The sequence below is a fragment of the Talpa europaea genome, assembly GCF_964194135.1.
Source record: "Talpa europaea genome assembly, chromosome: 2".
Taxonomy (NCBI): domain Eukaryota; kingdom Metazoa; phylum Chordata; class Mammalia; order Eulipotyphla; family Talpidae; genus Talpa; species Talpa europaea.
In genome coordinates this window covers 18284209-18302212 of record NC_140068.1, presented here as the reverse complement: position 1 = coordinate 18302212, position 18004 = coordinate 18284209, and positions in this window count along the sequence as shown.

Below are 18004 nucleotides of genomic sequence, written 5' to 3'. Positions count from 1 at the left end.
CTATTAGCACAATAATTTTGTGCAGTCTCAGGTTTTTCTACATAAGAGCTATTCTTCCTTCTGCTTTGGATGCTTATATATATATATATTTTTTTTTTTTCTGTGATTGTTCTGGATAAGACTTACTATACTGAATAAAAGTGTCCAATGTTGACAACCATGTTTTGTTCCTGATCTTAAAGGCAAAGCTTTCAGTTTCTCAAACAGTTGAATATAATGCCACCTGTGGGTTGGATTGCTTTTTTCTATTCCTAGTTGAGCATTTTTAACATAAAAGACCTTTGAATTTTGTCAGATACTTGTTCTATGTCAATTGAAGTGATCATGTAATTTTTACCCTTCATTATTTTATTGTATGGCATAATAGATATATTTTCCTATGTTGAATCATCTTTGCATCCAGAGATAAGATGATTACAATATTTTGTTGAAATTGTTTGTTTAGGATTCTTGCATCTATATTCCTAAAGGAATTTTTGTGTGTGTGTGGTATCTTTGTTTCAGTATTAGAATCATGCTAACCTCATAAAATGATGTTGGACATATTTCCACTTCAAAATTTTTGTCAGGGTTTGAGAAATAAGGATTGGCATTCATTTTTCTTTAAAAGTTGCACAGAATTCACCAATGAAGACATCTGGTCCTATATTTTTTCTTTGTTAGGTTTTTGATGACTGATTCAGTCTTTTCACTAGCTATTATCTGTTCAGATTTTCTATTTTTTCATGATTTAGTCTTTTAGATTGTATGTTTTGAGGAATTTTTCCAATTCTTCTAAGTTATTCAATTTATTAGTATATAATTATTCACAGTAGTCTGTTACGTTTCCTTTTAAAAAAAGATATGTGTGTATGTGCGTGTATGTATAGATATATATAAATAACTTGAAGTAACATTTGTTTACAACACTGTACATGATTCAGAGGTACAGGATCACAACTCTTCAGATGTACATTACCATAGCACACCCATCACCAACACACCCATATTCCCTCACCAAAGTTCATCAAGAAACCTCTCCCCTTTGCTCCATGACATCTCCTTCCCTTTCTAGTAGCACCAACTCTGGTCAGTTTTCTAAGGTTTGTTTTTGGTTTAGTTCTGTTTGACCCTTTGTTTTGTTTCTCTACATTCCACATATAAGTGAAACCATCTGGTATTTTTCTTTCTCCTGACTTATTTTACTTAGTGTAACCCCCTTTTTTCCATTCATGTTGTCATAAATGGTAAGAGTTGGGCCTCCCAGGTGGTGCAAGGGGTTAGACACAGCACTGTGAAGCTATCCACAGCTTCTGAAGCACAAGTTTGATTCCAGCCAGCCAGGGAACAGCCCATATGGCACAGCAGACCTCTTCTATCTCACCTGATGCTCTCCTCAGCATTGTATTTCAGTCTGCCTGCCTGTTCTGCTCCCCACTCTGTCTCTGGTGAATCCTCTCACCCCCAGCACCTCTGGCCTGTATCCCAGTTCTTGTATGCATAAATAAATAAATCTTTAAAAAAATGACAAGAGTTTATATACACACACACACACACACACATATGCAATATAGAGAGCTGAGTAGTATTCCATTGTGTATATACCACATCTTCTTAATCTACTCATCTGTTGTTGTATACTTAGATTGTTTACATAACTTGACCATTGTAAATAATGCTGCAAAGATAATAGCAGTGCATATACCCCTTTAAACTAAGTGTTTTGCATTCTTCATACGGACACTTAGGAGTAGGATTGCAGGATTATATGGTAGCACTCTTTTTAACATTTTGAGAAAACTCCATACCATTTTTCATAATGATCCTTTCCATTTCTGAATCATCAGCTGCTATCCATTTCTCTTTAATTTTTAATTTTATTTATTTGTATTTTCTTTTTTATGGTAGTTTAGCTAAATATATATCAAAATTTTTTATTGATCTTTTAAAAATCCCAGCTCTTAGTTTCATTAATTTTTATTTTATTTTGTTTTGTTATGTCTTTTCTCATTTTTATTATTTCTTTACTTCTCCTAACTTTTTCCCCTTTTTTAGTGAGCACTTAGATCAATTTTTATCATTATTGACACTTTATAGGATATCCTTCTTTTCTCTTGACAGTTTTGACTTAAAGTCTATTTAAATCACCACAATTAAAATACTAACAGTAGTCTTTACTTATCTGTATATTGATCTTACCAGCAAGCTTTATACTTTGATGTTGTTGTCTTAGCATCTTTTTGTTTCAACTTGATAGTCTTCCTTCAACATGTCTTCTAAGATGGGTATACTGGTGATGAATTCTCTCAGCTTTTGCATCTGGGAAAATAATTTCATCATCATTTTTTTAAGAGATTTTTTTTAAAGATTTTTTTTTTATATAGAAGAACTGATGTGTAGGCCAGAAGTGTGGGGGGTGAGAGAATTCACCAAAGACCAGCGTAGGGAGCAGAACAGGCAGATCTACTGTAATACACTGCTGAGGGGAACAGCAGGTGAAACAGGAGAGGTCTGCTGTGCCAAGTGGGTTAGCTCCTTTGTCCGGGATCAAACCCAAGCCTTTACTATGGGCCTTCTTGGTTGTGGCACTGAGATTTAGCCCCTAGGCCTCCAAGGAGGCCCTCACTATCACTTTTGAAGAGGAACTTTGCTGGATATAGTATTTTGATTTGTAGTATTATCCTTCAGCATTATCCTTTGTCTTGAAATCACTTCATGCTTGCAAATTTTTGTTTAGAAATCTATTCATTCTCTCACAGGTGCTTCTTCTTATGTAATGAATCACTTTTCTCTTGCTGCCTTAAAATTTTTGTCTTTGACTTGATGATTGAATATACTCTGTCTTAGTGTGGATATATTTCAGTTTTTTCTTTATTAGATTATATTGGGTGTTTCTTAGAACTAGAATTTCATTTCTTACTATCCCAAAAACATTAAGCAGATTTTGGCCATTATTTCTTCAACAAGCTTTCAGCCTATTTCTCTTTTCTCTTCTGATATTGTCACAATGTGTATATTGGTCAGGTAGTGAGTAACCCAATTGTCTCTTAGACTTTCTTTACTCTTTTTCATTCTTTCTTTTTTTTTAATTCCTCGGATGTGAAAATTTCAAATAATTGTTTTGAGTTCAATGATTCATCTGCTTGAGCAAATATTTTCTTGAGACTTTCTAATGAATGTTTAAATTCTGTTGTATCATTTAATTCCAAAATCCATATTTTGTTTATTTTTCTATTTTCTCAACCTTGTTTATTAATCTCATTTTTTCATGCATAATTTTTTCAGAATTCATTAAGCATCTTTATGATAGCTAGTGTAGGGTAAATGGTTTTCACTTTTCTGCCCTCTCACCATTAGGTTTGCTCTGCCTGATGGGGCACCTGCAGTTGTTACATTGTTGTAAGCTGATTTGTTCACTGCTGTGGGCCATGGAAGGGGTATTGAGACAGTCACCAAGAGAAGAAGCAAGAGAACAGGCAGAAGAAGAGGCAGGAGAGAGAAGGGGAGAAAGAAGCCAGAAAAGCCCAGAGTGAGAACTTGCTGGGGGCTTGGAGGCCTGCCGGCCTTCTGGGCCCCTGGCACCCCTGTCGTGTACCTTATTGCCACACTACATGAAAAGCTCAATAAAATCCTCAGAAAGCCGTGGAGTACTCCAGGACTCCTCCTTTACCTATCCAATCTGCTCAAATCATTGAAAACCTGCTCAGTGACATGTTTTCCACTACACTATTTTGAATTCTTGGTCAGATCATTCATGTACCTCCATTTGTTTAGGATCAGTTTCTGTAAATGTATTTTGTTCCTTTGATTGAGCCATATTTCCCTGTCTTTTCATGTATCTTATAACTCTGTGTTGGGATCTGTGCTTTTGAAAAAATAATCAACTCTCCTTGTCTTTATGGACTGGCTTCACACAAGAAAACTTTTATTAATCAGTCCAGGTAGAGTTTTTAAAGAACTTCTCAAACCTTTTCTTTAGATGTAGTTTCTTTGAATTTGTGTATTCAAATTTCTGATTATGGACTTACTGGCTTATTTCTTCAGTAGCCCATAATCTGTTTTTCTATCTGGTATCTCTAGGTATTGTAGCTTCTCTGGTGCTGTCACAAGCTGTACAATCTTCTAGTTCTCAGTGACTTCCAGCTTTTCAAAGTATGCTAGTTCATACCAATGTTTTGACCTTGGGCAGTCCCTTGCAAACCTGGAGTATTGCCCCAATTTTTTCTCTCCAGCAATAAGCTGGGAGTTATGGACTTTGTCCCATTCATTCTATACTGAGCTGGGGGGAGAGACTATGGTGAGGAAGCATGTATAAATCTAAAGCATATCACTTTTTTCCTGAGTGTACCCCTAACCTAGCACTCTTTCTTATTTGTGCTTTGAGTTAGACAAGACAGAAACCATTCCCTTAGGCAGCCCCCTGAAATGTCTGAATGTTGGCCATTAAATTCAGACTCCTTTTTTCCTGCCCCAGGGAGAAGCCCTAGGTTGGGAGTTTCCTCCCCATTGTGCCACACTACATCTGAGGGAGGGACCACAGCAAGTAAGTCCTGCAAGTTTCTGAGTAACTTCAATGCTGCTAGTTTTATGCTTGCCTGGGCTACTGAGTCTCTTAGTTGACTTCTGAATTTCTCACAAAAGGAATTGATCCTGATGTTGTTGTTGGAATGGTGCATCCTTTGGGGAAACAAAGATCTGGAGCATCCTATCCTGATATCTTCAGGATCAATTTTTAAGTGGTCAATCTTATCAATGAGCTTTAAAACTAGTCTGTTAAAAAACATCCCAACCACTGTATTAAGCTGTAGAGTCTTTGGAAACAAATGACAACTAGAAATCACTGCATTTTGTTTTATTGTTACGGAATTCTCCAAGATCAAAACTTCAAATAATTCACTGTAAACACTGACCTGTATCATTCAAAGTTTAAAAATTCTAAAATCACTAGGTCACCTAAAACCATATGGGTTATATCACTCAATAATTTTTATATGTCTTTATTAATCTTTCTATTGGTAATCCATATAAGAGGAAATTAAATAACAAAAGGAATGTTAGTATTTTTTTTGGGGGGGGTTGCTTTGTTTTTCTGTGAAGGAACTCAGGGAAGAAATTAGCCAATAAATTATTTTGTTGTGTTTTAACTGGAGCCCTGAAAGATATAGAAACTGCAATAACTTAATTTTCAGTTTTGTGAAGATAATGTATAGTTTAGGGGGGGAAAAAATCTTCCAGTAGCTTCTGAAACATTTTAATTAAAAACAACTGTGGTTTTAGGCCAATCATAAAACAGATTGGCGCATACTAAAATTATGCCCTACATCACTATCTTGCATAATTTATGTTAGAGAGTACAACTTGATAGTTTAGAAGATGTAACTTTGCCATGAAATTTAAATCAGCCAATTAAAATCTTCCAAACATATACCTAAGTGGCAGAAAATGAGTATATAAAATAAAACATGTAAGACACAAGAAGGGGAAGGAGGGCAGTTACAGCAAAGCTTAAAGAAAAAGTGTGTAGCCAAAATAAAAAAGTGAAAAAATGGCTTAAAATGTGGAAACAATTCATTATGTTGTTGATAGATAAAGGTCATATGGAAGGATACAAATAAGGAACATTTAATGATTAAAAACTAAAAGTAAACAAAAGTACTTAATGTTGATATTTGCATCAGTGGTAATTGGAGACTGTTTGCCAAGTTGAAAAAAAAGCTGTTTAATGATGCCATATGTTTATGATTACTTAGTGTTTGTTTTTTTTTCTCTTTATGCATCCGCCACTGAACAGGGAACTGTCCTGCTGACTATCAATTGACAAACCCCTTAGTCACTGAATCCCCATTAAGTTGAAACATTCTATCCTTGGAATAAAATTACTGACCCTTAAGGCACAATGTTGTTTTTTGCAGCTTGCAAAGCTAGCTATTTTCCAAAGAGAACCTTTCATGGGGTCATGTACATGAGAGAAAGACTTTAAACATTCTCTTGTTTTCAGTCATAAAGGTTTGTTTCTTTATTTAGAAGCTTTCAAAGGTTTTCACTCCCTGAGGGATATTCTATTTCAACTTTCTAAATGAGGCCTTTAGAATTTTGGGGAATGGGCTTGAGAAGAGAGATAGGAGGGAAGCAACAAGGGAAAATCCATTCAGTTTAAATTAAACCTTTTGAAAATTTGTTTCTAAAAATTCAGTTCCCAATTTAGTCCACAGTCACTTTTTTTTTCCCTTTAAATTTCAGTAAGAAAATAAATAGAAAAACCTGACTTTTTAAACACTTAGTGGCCCACTGAGATTTGGATAACACATAGAGAAGGACAAAGTAACAACTAACTTCAAGTATGTGTTCTCAAGGTAATTGCACAATTTATTTTCCTGGAAATTCTGCATTACTTATATATCCCTACTATAGCAAAATGCCAAGTTCTAAGTGACAATTGCAGATAACAATTGAAAAAAAAGTTTGGAATGTGTATATATCTATTTTGTTTGTGTATTTAATTTTAAATAAGTCAGAAAATTAAAACTAATCAAGAAAATTAAAAAGTTTTAAACTCTTCAACACTTACATGAAACTTTTCTCACCCAACTTCCAAAAGAAAAGTCCAACTTTGTACTATGCTGGAAGAATAATATATATACATATATATATAATATATATTTTCCAGTGATTTTTCAGTAATTACCCTAGAAATCATCTTATTCATATTTAAATTAAAACTGTAAGTAGGTTGACTTGCTTCATCCGCAATTGAAAATATTACAACTATTTGAGTTAGAATGCCAATCTATTATTAAAATATTAAAATGGTATCTTCACTATTCAAACATAGTTCCTATAATATTATAGTTGGTATTGTTTACATATAACCACAAATTTCCATAAAACAAACAAACAAACAAAACAAAAAAAACCTCTGTATTCCTTCTAGTACCTCACACCTTGCTAGCATGATCATTTTCCCTCATCAAACCTGATGTGCATTTTTAGAGCTGTCATTAGTAATGGTAATCCTTTCATTTGACTGAAAAAATGTCTATATATGCTCTACTAGGTGAGCACTATTTTAGTTGAGATTTCATTTCTTGATTGACAGTTCTTTTCCTTAACATTTTATATATCTTGTTGCATTATCTTCTGCACTTGCCATGTTCATTCTGTTGTCAGTTTCTACTCCTTTTTAAAAAACCATTTTCTTACTCTTTTTTTATTTTTAAATATTTTATCTTGTGGCCTCCCAGGTGGTGCAAGGAGTTAAGCCTTAGGACTATGAAGCAATCCGCAGCCACTGAAGCATGAGTTCGATCCCTGGCAGGGAGCTAACCTACTTGGTGCAGCAGACCTCTCTTGACTCGCCTACTGTTCCCCTCAGCAATGTATTACAGTAGATCTGCCTGTTCTGCTCCCCACTCTGTCTCTGGTGAATTCTCCCCATAAACACACCTCTGGCCTACACCCCAGTTCTTGTATGCATGAATAAATATATATTTAAAATAATAAAATATTTAATCTTTGGGCTTTTCACTTTAAGTGTGGTTTCAGATATGTGTTTTTTACTAACCATTCTTCTGATTTTTTTTTTTTAATTTTATAGAGGCATGTTTATTTATTTATTTGTTTGTTTGTTTTTGTTTATACATGCACTGGGTACAGTCAGAAGCGCGGGAGGGTGAGAGAATTCACCAGACGGACCGAGGTACACTGCTGGGGGGAGCAGCGGGCCGCAGGAGAGGTCTGCGCACCATGTGGGACCCTCCTCTGGTGGCCGGGGAGCGGCCGGGGATCGAACCGGCGCCGCAGAGGCTGCGGGCAGCTTCGCAACCCAGCGCTCAACCGCTGCGCCACCGGGGAGGACCCCATTCTTCTGATTTTTAATCAACCAAAACATTATGGTTCCTTGCACAACAAATTCATAGACTAGAATTAGAAACAAATAATAATTAATTATGGGTCCTAAAGTTTTAAATATTATGAAATTTATGAAGACTAATAACTATTCTGTAGGAGAGACTAGTGGAAAGAACCACATTAGATAATGCATTGGGAAGTGAAATTTGAAACCCAACATGAGATGTCTCAATATGGCTGACAAGATTAGTATTTTAGGGGATATTATCCTCTGTCTGACATTAAGTAAGAGAATGAAGTATGTGGCAGAGCAGAAGCAGCTGATGGTATGAACTAGCTGCAATCTCTAAATATTAGGTTATTAGCAGTGATTCTTGTACTCCAGGAGTGCTCTGTCTGACAACCACAACAAATAATATGTCTTTTAAAATATAAATCAGGTAGACTTGTATGACTTGTAATCAGGATAAATATTTAATCCAGAAGATTTTGCCTATCAAAAAATATGGCTATATTCAAGCTTAACAGATCTAGGACATTATGAAGAATGAGTTACAGGAAAACCAGACAGGAGGAAAGTTAGAAGATCTTCACACAAGATGATGGGTCATAAACTAGGAGCCTGCTAGTGAAGATGATACAAAAAGATGGATTTAAGATCCCCTTAACTGGTAAATTAATGAAAATGAAATAGATATGCTGTAAATCAAGGGCATGTCATGATCCCTGGCATGAATATCTGTGATAACAATTTACTAAAGGAGGGAAACATAGGGCCAGATAATGAATGGATGGCTCAAGTCTGTTTGGGAGAATGCATGAGTTGGGAGGAATTTTGGAAATGAGCATTACATTTAGAATGTGTTGAGATTAAAAGATTTGTGGGTATCTAAATACTGATTTCTAGAAAGAAATTTACTCACTGGACTATAGCTCAGAGAGATCAGGATAGAAATGAAGATTTTTAATTCATTTGTATATAAATCTCTTTGCAGCCATGGGAATGAACTAGATCTCCTAAAAACTTTTGTACAGAAAAAAACAAGTCTCTAGGAAATAAGTAAGACTTTGTGGGATTTCAGAGCCAAAGAGATTTACATGTTCTGGCAAGAAATAAATTAAGAGAGCATTATATCATCAAAGAAAAGAAAGATTTTTCAACAAGACAGGAATTATTCAAAGGGAGGATGGAAAACATATAAATAAGACTGGGAGATTCTTCTTGACCTGCTTCTCAGGGAAGGTTCTTTTGATCTGAGAAGAGATTACTAGAGTGGATAATAGAAAGAAATGTGTGGATTTTCTAGATAGAGAGAAAGGCTGTACATTATGTAACAAATCCTCAAATCTGTTCATCACTCCACAGACATATACCCTTTAAAGTGCAGTCTCTGGACAAGCACATCGACAGCATCTCTACATGTATTAGAAATATAAAATTTGGGATTCTAGAGAAATCAGTCAGTCTATGGTGTGGGTAAACTAAGCATAAAAATTGTGCAAAAACATTTTACTGATAAAAAAATATTATTTTAGCTTTGAAGGAAAAATAAGTGATAAAATAAACTTAAAAATCTGAGCATCACATTTTTCCCCCTCTCCATTTCTCATATTGAAATATAGTCTGCATTTTAAATACCCTTTGAATTAATTTTTCTTTTTATTTTCTGTTTGCCTCATTTCTAGAATATAATGTCTCTGTTATGATTGTAAATATGTGTACCCCAAATATTTTTTTAAGATTGGGCATTTAATGAATTTTTAAAGATACTTATTTGTTGTAACTCTTCAGAAATAGCATAATTATCAATGCCATTGAATTTTTATGCACTCATTTCTAGTCATATTTCCCTATAACTAAGAATAATATTTTTTCTAAATATTCTAATTATCATATAATTGCTTGTTTCTATTATATATCTACATGTATGGTTTTACTACATATAGGCATTAAGATTGAAATATGAATAGAAAAATATACAGGGTTTGGGGCCTCACTGGTGGAGCGGGAAGTTGAGCACAGCACTGTGAAGCTGTTTGCAGCCTCTGCAGCACAAGTTCAATCCCCGGCCAGCCAGGGAGCTACCCACATGGCACAGCAGACCTCTCCTGTCTTGCCTGATGCTCCCCTCAGCAGTGTATTTCAGTCAGTCTGCCTGTTCTGATCCCCACTCTGTCTCTGTTGAATCCTCTTACTCCCCTGGCCTGTACCCCAGTTCTTGTATGCATAAACAAATGAATCTTTAAAAAAGAAATACCTGAAAATAAAAAAAAAACTTAAAAAAAGAAAAATATACAGGTTTGTCAAACATCTAGAGTGTAGGTGCTACAGAGGACATTTAATAATTTATCATCTGAAAGGCAACAAAATCAATAAGAATAGATATTAATTCAGTCTGTGCTATTTGATAACAAGTTAGTTTGGGGAATATAATGGAAGTTTTTGAACCTCAGTGTTGAAATGATTATATTTCCTACTTCTACACGGAGAACATTCGGACCCTAATTTAACAGAATACAATGGCATACTGGCCCAGCAAATCACTTAGTGCAAGTGGTGGTAGGGAGGTTGGACTGGCCCAGGCCAAGGCATTTGCTGTTGCCTCCTCTGCTCAGAGAGGAGTACTTGTTGCCAGAGTGTTTAATGACTGCTTGCTGAAAGAATAAATTTTCACCACTCCCTGCTTCCTGCATCTCCAGACAAAATACTTTGTCTCTCACAAGCCTTCTTGTCTTGTCTTTCCCATTAATCTTCACTGACACATAATTCTGTTTGGCATTGAATAAAATATATTTTTCTTCTTGCCGAAAGTCTGAGCATCTTGTCAATGGTTCTGTTGAAATGCTTTTTTATAGCCTGTCTCTGTTTTTCATAGTAAAATTTTGGAAATTTATTATATTTTTGCAAAAACGTGTCCAAATCCTAAGTGAGCAAATTGTTTTTTCACAAATTGTGACTTGTGTAATCACTGCTCGGATCAAGGTATTGAATACTGACATTTCCCCAGAGTATCGTGTCCTTCCACTTCCAGTAATAAATTCCCTTCTCCTCAAAGATAACCAGTAGTAATTTTGGACACTTTCAAATTCATGTCGTGTGTTCTTTTGTATCTGACTTCTTTCATTTGATAAAATGTTTGAGAATGATGAATTTATAAAATGAATTAATTCACTCTATAAATATTACAGCATACTAATATTTCACAATTTATCCATTTGGAAGCAGTTTGTCATTGATGTTTACTATAAACCTGAAGCTGCTATGCACATAATTGCACATATCTTCTGTGAGTATGTATATGAACGCATTCTCTCAGTGTATGTTTAAGATTGAATTTCTGTGTCCTAAGGTGTGCTTATATTTGGATTTATTACATATTGTTTCACAGTTTTCCAAAATGATCTTATATATTTAATTGTTCTAAAGATACATTTCTTCTGCCTTTATTGAATAGTAATTTAGTTTTCAGCTCTTTGAATTTGTCATTACTATACTGTCTTTAAGAAACTGACAGTCCATTTAACTATCTTTTTGTAGCTTTTGTTTTTTTTTATTTTTACAAGTGCTATATTTTTGTGGTGATTGTACTACACCATGTCTGGTAGTTTTATAAGATTCTTAAATGTGAGGGTAACTATCTCCTATAAGTTCCAGTAAATTACCAACTATTATCTCTATAATGATTGCTCCTCTTGTAAGTATCTACATTCTCTCAGTCTGGAACTCTTATTATGTAGATGTTGCCTTATCTATTCCCCATTGTCTTTTGCCCCCCCCCTTTTTTTTACTATTTATCTTCTTCGAAGTGTGCATGTTAGTAATTTTTCAGCACTAGCTTCTTATTCATTTTACCTTCTGTATTATCTACTTCTTTTTTGTAATCCTTTCATCGCAGTATTAATTACCATGAATTATGTTTTTGTGTTTTAAAGATTTTTAAGGTTATTTTATCACTTATCATTTTTCCTTCAAAACTAAAATAATATCTTTTATTTTTTATCAGTAAAAGATGTTTTTGCATGATTTTTATCTAATATGGTCATTCAAAGTTACACCTTGAATAATTTTGCTCAAGGCATAGGAAATTTAGTTCTTCACCTTTAGAAATACAGTGAGCTCTAGATTCCATACTTCCAGAGATGTTTTATGTTTGTTTTCATTATGTCTTGGAACATTTGCAAGATAATAAAAATAGTTCTCTATTTTTTTACTTTATGGGTTTCAGTATCACTGAAAACAAAACATAAATAAGCATATTTACAAATGACCTGCAACTACTTTCTTTTCTTCTTCCTTTTTCTTTTTAATTTAACATCCAGACCAAGGTCAAGAAAGAGAACTATCCTTCCTGCCTTCCATTCTTAGTAGTTTTTACTGTTGTTTTTAGTTCAGTGCTTCACTGGAGACATATTTGTAGTTCTTAACATAGCCTGAATTCAAGGGAAGGTCTCAATTACAGCTACCTTCTCAAATTTGCCCAAGGCTTTTCTCCTTAATTCCCAAGTTTCTTAGTAACAGTGATTGGCAAGTGTCCCAAAGGCAGACAAAATCTTAGTAGTTACTAACAGCTCTAATTATTAGACTTTCTCTACATTACATCATTGGAAATTTTTCTTGGTCTCTTCTGAGTTTCAGCTATAAGTTTTTAAAAACAAATTACATTTATGTAGCATTTTACTGACTGTGTAATAGTGATTTTTCTGACTATCTGGTCCATAACAGTTCCAGAAATAGAATGTTCTTAATAGACTTAAAGCCCTTTAGAAAATGGATTGTTTCTGACTTCTCCTGCTATCATGAAGTAAAACAAACTACTAAGTAAATAGTATCCAATAAATATCAATCAATTCCCAGTTGACAGAATGAATAAAATGACCCAAGATATGTAGAAAAACACATATAGGTCAATAATGTTAAAAGAATAAGATGAGAGCTCAAAATATCAAGAAGAAGGCAACAATCAGATGAAGAAAAGTCTTTGTATAATTTTTATTTTAATTGAGGAATATTTCTGAAGGGTTTAAGATTGGCTGATATTATGGAAAGCTCATGGGTGAAGGTCTGAGGAGAGAGAAGAAAGAGTGAGCAAGAGAGCAAGAGAGAGAGAAAGAGAAAGAGAGACTGAGATTTAAGGAATTAGTTCATATGATTGTGGAGTTTAGCAAGTCTAAATTTGTAGGGTGAGTCAGTAAACTAGAAATTCTGATAAGATTTGATGTTACTGTTCTTGGCCTGAAATACATCTGCAGGGTAGGTTAGCAGGTGGAAAACTTAGGCAGGGTTTCTGTTTCTTGTTGAGGAAGAATTGTTTCTTTTTCTGGAAACCTCTGTCTTTGTTCTTAAGACCTTTAATTGATCACATGAGCTTGTCCCTGTTATGGTAGATATGTGCTTTACTCAAAGTTCACTGCTTGTAAATGTTAATCACATCTGAAATGCATCTTCACAGAAACAACTAGACAAATATTTGTCTGAACAACTGGAAACAGTAGCCTAGCCAATTTTACACATAACATAATCATCACAAGGACCGATCCTGGATACATACAAAACAATTATAAGCAACAAAATCTGAAGATATTTTTAAAAGTTAAGATCACAGATGATCAAGGATCATAGTAAACTGAATTAAGAGAACAATTTGCCTATTTGTAATAATATAATTAAGAATTTCCTGTGTATGAGAAGAAAATACAAAGGATCAGATTGTCAAAGCAGATGCTTATAATTCAGAGATATTGCCTACTGTCAAAATACATTAATAAAGGTTATAAATAACATTACAGCACAGGCAAAATAATGGAGGGACTGAGATGGCCAATCCAGTTTCCTAGGTCTGTTCTTGTCACAGATGGGTATTCTCTAGCTCAGATTCAACATATCAGTTCTCAAATTAATTAATTAGATTAATAATAATTAATCATAACTTGCAGAACAGGAGATAATTCATTAATAAAACATTTCTATTTTAAACTGAGATAGTTACAAAGCTGATGTGATAGTTTACAGGGAACCATGTTCTATAAGTCCAACACTTTAAGTTGGCTCATGAGATGCATTTCTAAATATACCAAAAAAATCCCCCGGCAACATTCTTTAGATAAGGACCCTCCCATTAGATAACATAACTATTTTCCTTTCCACTGTTTGTGTTGTTACCATATTTAGAATGATATTTGACATGGTCAGCATCTTTTTTTTCCATGCAGAAAAACACTAAGCAAAGGAAATATGGACTTACTGCTAAATATTTTGTTTTTTGTTTTTTTAATTAAGACTATTTTTAAAAGAAGTTTTAGCTTCGCAGCAAAATGGAAGAGAATGTATATAGATTTTCAATATACCCCATGCACCCACACATGTGTAACCTCCCCATTATCAACAGTTGAAAAGTCAATTTGTTATGTGTGATGAATGGCCTGTGGCTTGTCTTATTGTGTTAACACTTTCTTCTACAGAGCAGAAATTTTAAATTTTAATGAAATCCAGCTTATTAGTATTTCTTTCATGAATCATTCCTTTGGAGTTTCATATAAAAAGTCACCAAGGGGTGTCCCCTGGTGGCACGGCGGTTGAGTGCTGGGTTGCGAGGCTGCCCGCAGCCCCTGCAGTGCTGGTTCAATCCCCAGTGAGGGTCCCACAAAAAAAAAGTCACCAAGGTCATCAGGGTTTCTTATGTTATTGTCTAATAGTACCATAGTTTTGCATATTCTATTTAAATATAAAATGTATTTGGAGTTAATATTTATGAAGGATGGAAGTTCTATGTCTAGCTTTGTTTTTTTTTTTTTTTGCATGTGGATGTCCAGTTATTCCAGCATAAACTGTTGAAAAAGTCAACTTGTTCCATTGTACTGCCTTTGCGTGTTTACCGTGTTTACCAAAGATTAGTTTACTATATTCATATGGGTCATTTCTGCAATTTGAATTCTGTTCCATTGCTCTATTTGTTCTCCAACATTTTTTTTCTTGAAATTGTGTTGAATGTCCTAGATCACTTCCTATTCTGTACAAATTTTGGAATCAATTTGTAAATATCCACCAAAAAAGTTGAAATGTTGGTTGGGATTGTAGTATATCTTTAAACTAAGTTGAGAAAAATAAGAGACATTGACTCTTTACATTGAAGTGACATTGACTCTTTACATGAAAACTGGAATAAATTTTCAATGATTTAGTTCTTATGTGATTTTTGTTCATAAAAGTTTTCATTATATAGATGTTATACATATTTTGTTAGATTTACTGCTAAGTGTTTCATTTTGGGTTTACTATTTTTTGAAAATTTCAAATTCAACTTGTATATTGCTGATATAGAGGAAAGCATTTTGGATACTATTTTCCAAATTTATTAATGATTTTTTAAATGACTTTCATATCTCAATAAAAGGGTTCAGATCATCAAATATTAACTCATGAAAGACCAAAAATAATGGAGTTTTTGTCCCTCAGAGTGCCCAAACAATCCCATTTTGGTATAAGGATAAATTTAATAACACCTCATTGAACAAATTATGAGCATTGTAAAGAAAGTTTTATGTGATATTTTATAATTTTACACAAAAAGTTTCAACATGCAGTTAAATAGTTAAGAAAGTGAAAATCAAAATCAACAAACAACTATGAACCAGAGACACTCTATGGGGGGTGAGGTGAGGGGAGGGGAGGGATTGGGGTCAAAATAAGGGGGTTGCAATTGTATGGGGAATATAAAAATAAAATTAATTTTTAAAAAATAATAAATAAATAAATATAATATTAATTAATGAAAAACAGTTAATATGTAAACAAGAATACTCAACCAACTAAGAACAGTTCTTGAAGGTAGGCATTACTTAAGTAAAGGTGGAAAATTTTACTAAATATATCACACTATAGATTTCCTGCATATATGTGTATTTTCATCTGTGAGATATTGAGAACAAATCAAATAATTCAGTTCCTTATGAAGAAAATGGAATAAGATACAGTAACTAACAAAAGTTAAAGAGAGTGATTCTTTGGTGGTTTCTTTGCAAATCTCACTTCTTTATAGGATTATATAGTAACCAGGGGAAAAATTAATTGTATGTTAAATAATTTCTGTGTGAGATTAATTTATCCTAAATGGCTCAATAATATTTAAAGACTAAATAATCAATTACTTTCATATGCGGGGCTGAGCTGAATATATACATTTATGTAGAATTATGTAAATATATACAATGTATAAAATATGTTAAATTTAATAGTTTATAGTATATATGTAATATAGAAAATCAGAGTGCAATTTGACTCTTCGTGTTCCCCAAACTGTCTTTTTATTTTATTTGTTGTATTTTAGTTCTTTCACCATAAAGATGAAAGAATACTTTAAAATGGTGTTTTTCAGTAGAGGACCATCAAATTTGAATACTTAAAATGACAATGCGGAAGAAAAAACTATACACCGCTGGCTCCAAGTCTTTGAAATTCTGCTGGGATTCATGGAGTCTACATACCACCGCATACTATCATGTGTCATTTTCACTGCTCAGAGACCAGAAAAAATGTTCCTTGCTTCTCAGTTATCATTAATCTAGTATTCTTTTTGCATAAAGGCTTAAATCAAAATCCTCCAAGGAAAAATAATCTGTCAGGACATTTTTTCTTTCCACTTTTAGAATATTGAATATAAAACATGAATTCCTACATTGAATCTCAGGAGTTAACAAGCCTGGGAACAATTTAAGAAAAAAACAAATGTTTATTTTTCCATGGAGTGGCTAGCATTTAGAAAGGAATGCCAAGTCAGCATTATATTTAAACATCATATACAAAATTAGATGTTGATCCAAATTGTAACTGAATATGTTATTTCAGAAAGAGTATCACTTCATTTAGCATATGGGAAGGTGATAGGAAATCCATTCAGACTTAACTTTTAAGTATTCACATGCAGTATTACAGAAAAAAGAGACTGAATATTCCCAACTGTCTAATTCAATACTTTCTTCTCCTTACATTACTTTTTATGATGCTCTAAGCAAAGGGAATTACATTCCCATGTGACTGGAAAAAAGAAAATACATGTAAAGATTACTAAGTAGAAAAATTTCATGTGTATAACAGAGAATTTGATATAAGTTGAGATTATATTAGTATAACATGGCTAGCTAGTGTAAATTATGTCTGGCATCTACAAACTTAAATTATAATCATTATTGGCTTCATAAAAAAAAGAAGGAACTGTGAATAAAAGAAGCTGCTTGTCTTCCTTCTGTGGACTGCTAAAGCTGGAGAAATACTAGCCACTAAGAGTCTCTGGTAAAGCCAGAATGACATTTTTGGTATGGGTTTCAGATTGAAATGTGTGATCAGTCTCAACCCAAAATGTCAATAAAGAGGTTTTTTTTTTTTTCCTTCAAAGAAAAACATCTTACTATATTATTCTCTCAGCATTTTCTAAAGTCATAAATGCTCTCCCTTTTCTCTTTGACCAATGCCTTATTTGTTGAACATATGTCTAAATCCATCTCAACTTGAGTCTGGCAAGTGAAGCCACGTGGGAAGTTAGTTGTGGGTTGCTATGAATTTAATTTTGGGAATGTGATAATAGGCTACTCTGATTTCTCCCCAAACTAGAAAAATTCAGATGTAATGTCTAACTGTTTTCATTACTATTATATTTAAAAATCCAGAACTTCTAAAATAGGATGCAGTATAAAAATTCTTCATTGGAATATTTTTTTACTCCATCTAGATTGGTTTTAATAAGCTAACAGAATGGATGGAATGGACTGTTCGGTTTTGTTTTTTTTTAAGGTTTATTTATTTATGCATACAAGACCTGGGGTGCAGGTCAGAGGTCTGGGAGGGTTGAGAGGATTCACCAGAGACAGAGAGGGGAACAGAACAGGCAGATTGACCAAAGTACAATGCTGAGGGGAGCAGCTGGCGAGATAGGAGAGGTCTGCAGCACCATGTAGGTATCTCCCTGGTCGGGGACCGAACTTGTGCTACAGAGGCTGCAGACAGCTTCACAGGCTGCATTTTAACCTCTTGCACCCTTGCACCACCAGGAAGGCCCTGGACTGTTTCTTTTTTTTTTTAAGATTTATTTATTTATTTATAAATAAAGTGGGAGGGTGAGAGGATTCACCAGAGCCAGAGAGGGAACGGAACAGGCAGACTGATGAAATACACTGCTGAGGGGAG